Consider the following 5,857-nt stretch of genomic DNA (forward strand, 5'->3'; position numbering starts at 1 on the left):
AAAGGTTAAAGGCCTTTACATCCCTACTGACTTCATAATCTTAGATACTAGGAGGAAGAGGATGAATGCATCATCCTTGGAAGACCTTTCCTAGCCACAGCAGGAACTGTGATTGATGTTAACAGAGGAGAATTAGTCCTTCAATTGAATGGGGACTACCTTGTGTTTAAGGCACACGACCATCCCTCTGTAATAAAGGAGAGTAAGCATGCAGAGCTTCTCTCAGTACAGAGTCAAACAGAGCCCCCACAGTCAAACTCTAAGTTTGGTGCTGGGAGGCCACAACCAAACTCTATGTTTGGTGTTGAATCCGCACAGCCAAACTCTAAGTTTGGTGTTGGGACTATACAACATTGACCTGATCACCCGTGAGGCTCCATGAGAGCCCACTGTCAAGCTATTGACATTAAAGAAGCGCTTATTGGGAGGCAACCCAATTTTTATTTATCTAATTTTATTTTTTATTTTATTATTCTTTTATGTTTTATTAGGTACATGATCATGTGGATTCATGAAAAAAATATTAAAATTAAAAACAGAATAAAAAATAGCAGAAGAAAAATCACACCCTGGAGGAAGGACTTACTGGCGTTTAAACGCGAGTAAGGAGCATCTGGCTGGCGTTCAACGCCAGAACAGAGCATGGATCTGGCGTTGAACGCCAGAAACAAGCATCTGGCCGGCGTTCAACGCCAGAAACATGCTACACATGGGCGTTGAACGCCCAGAACATGCATCACTTCGGCGTTTAAACGCCAGAATTGCATGCAAAGACATTTTACATGCCTAATTGGTACAGAGATGTAAATCCTTGACACCTCAGGATCTGTGGACCCCATAGGATCCCCACCTACCATATTCTCCCCTCTTCCCAACATTCATCCTCTCTTTCCAATAAACACTCTTCCCCAAAACCCTTCACCAATCACCTCAATCTTTCTTCCCAATTACCCCTTCACCACTCACATCCATCCACTCTTCCTCATAAACCCCACCTACCTTCAAAATTCAAATTTCTTTCCCACCCAAACCCACCCTAAATGGCCGAACCTACCCCCTCTCCTCTCCCTATAAAAACCTCTCCATTCTCCTTAATTTTCACACAACACTACCCCTCTTATACACCTTGGCCGAATACACCTCCCCTACTCTCCTCCATATTTTCTCTTATTCTTCTTCTTTTCTTTCTTCTCTTACTCGAGGGCGAGCAATATTTTAAGTTTGGTGTGGTAAAAGCATAAGCTTTTTGTTTTTCCATTACCATTAATGGCACCTAAGGCCGGAGAAACCTCTAGAAAAGGGAAAGGGAAGATAATTGCTTCCACCTCCGAGTCATGAGATATGGAGAGATTCATCTCAAGGATCCATAGCTCAGAAGTAGAGCATTTGACTGCAAATCAAGAGATCCCTGAGATACATCAGGGGATACATTTTCCTCCACACAATTATTGGGAGCAGCTAAGGATAGAAGCACCAAAATCACTAGGGATCAAGCAACAGAGGCAAGGAAGAGACATAGAGAAGCTCAAAAAGCACCATTGGTCCTTCAAAAAGGTGCCACCCTTACTAAGGTGGACTCATTCCTTAATTTCCTTGTTCTTAATTCTCTGTTTTTTGATTTTTATGCTTTATGTCATCTATATTTGTGTCTCTGTTACATGATCATTAGTCTTTAGTAATTATGTCTTAAGGCTATAAATAATTCCATGAATCCTTCACCTCTCTTAAATGAAAAATGTTTCTAATTAAAAAGAACAAGAAGTACATGAATTTCGAAATTATCCCTGAATTTAGTCTAATTATATTGAACAGTGCATATTTTTTATCTTGTTGATTATGAATGTTAAAATTGTTGGCACTTGAAAGAATGATGAACAAAGAGAAATGTTATTGATAATCTGAAAAATCATGAAATTGATTTTTGAAGCAAGAAAAAGCAGTGAAAAAAGCAAAAGCTTGCGAAAAAAAATGCCAATAGCCCTTAAAACCAAAAGGCAAGGGTAAAAAGGATCCAAGGCTTTGAGCATCAATGGATAGGAGGGCCTCAAGGAAATAAAATCCAGGCCTAAGCAGCTAAATCAAGCTGTCCCTAACCATGTGCTTGTGGCATGCAGGTCCAAGTGAAAAACTTGAGACTGAGTGGTTAAAGTCCTGATCCAAACCAAAAAGAGTGTGCTTAAGAGCTCTGGACACCTCTAACTGGGGACTTTAGCAAAGCTGAGTCACAATCTGAAAAGGTTCACCCAGTCATGTGTCTGTGGCATTTATGTATCCGGTGGTAATATTGGAAAACAAAGTGCTTAGGGCCACGGCCAAGACTCATAAAAGTAGTTGTGTTCAAGAATCAACAAACTTAACTAGGAGAATCAATAACACTATCTGAAATTTTAAGTTCCTATAGATGCCAATCATTCTAAACTTCAAAGGAGAAAGAGAGATGCCAAAACTGTTCAGAAGCAAAAAGCTACAAGTCCCACTCATCTAATTAGATTTAATATTCATTGATATTTTGGGATTTATAGTATATTCTATTCTTTTTATCCTAATTTATTTTTAGTTGCTTGGGGACAAGCAAAAATTTAAGTTTGGTGTTGTGATGAGCAGATAATTTATACGCTTTTTGGCATTATTTTTAGGTAGTTTTTAGTATGATCTAGTTACTTTTAGGGATGTTTTCATTAGTTTTTATGCTAAATTCACATTTTTGGACTTTACTATGAGTTTGTGTGTTTTTCTGTGATTTCAGGTATTTTTTGGCTGAAATTGAGGGACCTGAGCAAAACTCTGATAAGAAGGCTGATAAAGGACTGCTGATGTTGTTGGATTCTGACCTCCCTACACTCGAAATGGATTTTCTGGAGCTACACAACTCCAAATGGCGCGTTCTTAACGGCGTTAGAAAGTAGACATCCTGAGCTTTGCAGCAATATATAATAGTCTATACTTTATTCGAGATTAGATGACGTAAACTGGCGCTCAACGCCAGTTCCATGCTGCATTCTGGAGTCAAACGCCAGAAACATGTCACGAACCAGAGTTGAACACCAAAAACACGTTACAACTTGGCGTTCAACTCCAAAAGAAGCCTCAGCTTGTGTAAAGATCAAGCTCAGCCCAAACACACAACAAGTGGGCCCCGGAAGTGGATTTATGCATCAATTACTTACTTCTGTAAACCCTAGTAGCTAGTTTAGTATAAGTAGAACTTTTTACTAGTGTATTAACGTCTTTGATTGTAAGGTCTTTGACCATTCGGTCTTTTGATCACATTTTGGGGGCTGGCCTCTCGGCCATGCCTGAACCTTCATCACTTATGTATTTTCAACGGTGGAGTTTCTACACACCATGGATTAAGGGTTTGGGGCTCTGCCGTACCTCGAGTTTTAATGCAATTACTACTATTTTCTATTCAATTCGATTTATTCCTATTCCAAGATATTCGTTGTAGTTCACCATGATGAATGAGGTGATCCATGACACTCACCATCATTCTCACCTATGAACGTGCGTGACTGACAACCACTTTCGTTCTACCTTAGACCGGGCGCATATCTCTTGGATTTCTTAATCAGAATCTTCGTGGTATAAGCTAGTGATGGCGGCATTCATGGGAATCCGGAAAGTTTAACCTTGTCTGTGGTATTCCAAGTAGGATTCCGGGATTGAATGACTGTGACGAGCTTCAAACTCGCGATTGTTGAGCGTGATGACAAACGCAAAAGAATCAAAGGATTCTATTCCGACATGATCGAGAACTGACAGATGATTAGTCATGCTGTGAAAGAGCATTTGGTCCATTTTCACTGAGAGGATGGGATGTAGCCATTGACAATGGTGATGCCCTACATACAGCTTGCCATGGAAAGGAATAAGAAGGATTGGATGAAAGCAGCAGGAAAGCAAAGATTCAAAAGGAACACAACATCTCGATACACTTATCTGAAATTCTCACCAATGATTTACATAAGTATTTCTATCTTTATTTTCTGTCTATTTATTATTATTATTCGAAAACTCCTTAACATTTACTATCCGCCTAACTGAGATTTACAAGATGATCATAGCTTGCTTCATACCAACAATCTCCGTGGGATCGACCCTTACTCACGTAAGGTATTACTTGGATGACCCAGTGCACTTGCTGGTTAGTTGTGCAGAGTTGTGACTAAGTGTGATTCACGTTTGAGAGCGCTACCAAGATTTTTTGGCGCCACCGTTGATGATCACAATTTCGTGCACCACTTATCCTTTTTAGTTTGGACAATATTGTAAAAGATGGTAAGATTGTTCCTGATGACCTTGATGATGATGATGATGTCATCCTTCCTCCAGTTACTGCTGCTAAAGCCTCTATTGTCCCGCTGTTCCGAGGGTTACCTGAAACTGTAGGTCAATCTCAGTCGAGATCTTCTGTGCTGGTCGGAGATGACGTGTCCAGCGTGTTGGATTGCCAATACTGCTGATCCTTTGTCACCGGAGGGTGGTGGCACCTGCAAGGAACTCTGATGCTTAAGTTAGCAAGGGTATTAAACAGGTTTTTCGTAGAATCAGAGTATGAGTTATACCTGGGTGCTCCAGTGTATTTATAATGGTGTAGAGTGGCCTTTGCAGATATGATAAGTTAGTTATCTTATCTTGTCTTTATCTTATCTTTAGTGGGAACCGCGCTTATCTCTATAGGCTCGGGCTGCCTTTGGATTTGGGTCATGTTCCTCTATTTGGGCCCTTCATTGGGCTTTCTTGGCAATTTGGCCGAGCTCTTTGAGAAGAGGTCGGGTAGCTTAACCTGAGGAGGTCAGTCGTCTTGTTGCTAATCACCCCGGGTCGGACAGCTCAACCCAGGGTAAGAACAGTGCCCCTGCTCGAGCTCGGTTTTTCAATTGAGGTCGAGTCTTAGTTTTAGGACTTCGGTCCTTCTCTGGTGAAGCCGAACTCGAGCATTTTGTCAGCTTCTTCTCTGTAGAGTTCTCATTTGAATGCGGAACGTTTCCTTTTGAATTTTATTCTTTTGAAAACGTGCGTCCTTTTGCTTTGGAAATGTGCGAAGGTTTAATAACCTCATTAATTCTTTTAATGCTCCGTTTCTTTATTATTTTTAAAATTTTCATAGAAATGGTTTCTCTTCCCTATTATTCCATAACTTCTCCTTTTCTTTCTCACTTTCTGTTTTTGCCTGCAATTTGCATTTTCACATTTCCTTTTGTGACGTTGTTTGGTGATCGTTGGTGCTTTCTTTGCTTCTGAAAGGTGATTCCAGCTTCTGTCTTCAACTTCTTCGAAGCTTCCTCTTTTTTCCAGGTTGGTTCTCCTTTTTTTCTTATTTGTTTATTTTGCTGCTTTGCATTCGATTCTTTGGTGAAGTTTTGATTTTACCTGAGTGTATGTTGAAAAGCTTGAATCTTTTCGTATTACCCTGCTTGGTTATCAATGTGATGCATGTTTTCTGGTTTTATTTCGACCTTATGTATGATTTTGGGTGAATTTCCTGTTAATTTGGCACTTTTAGGGCTGCCCATGTTGCCGCTGCTTTCTGAACTGCTGGTAGTTTATTTGTTAAGGCTTTACGAACTGCTGTTTTGAAAAAGGTTGCTCCTTTGATGACTTTCGTCCTATTGATAGTTTTCTTTAATAGAGACGATGATTTTTTTATGACTGATAAACCCCTATTTTATGATTCATCTTGTGCTTAAATTGAGTGTTTTTGTCAAGTCTTCACCCACTTATTCATGTAAATTGCATGGTTTTACTATCCCTTCTTTGTTTTATGACATATGAGAAAACATGTTCCTATGCCTCAAAAATATTAAATTTAATTATCTTTTATTACCAATCGATGCTGTGATTCGTGTGTTGAGTA

Source organism: Arachis duranensis, chromosome 10, assembly GCF_000817695.3.
Source record: "Arachis duranensis cultivar V14167 chromosome 10, aradu.V14167.gnm2.J7QH, whole genome shotgun sequence".
NCBI lineage: Eukaryota > Viridiplantae > Streptophyta > Magnoliopsida > Fabales > Fabaceae > Arachis > Arachis duranensis.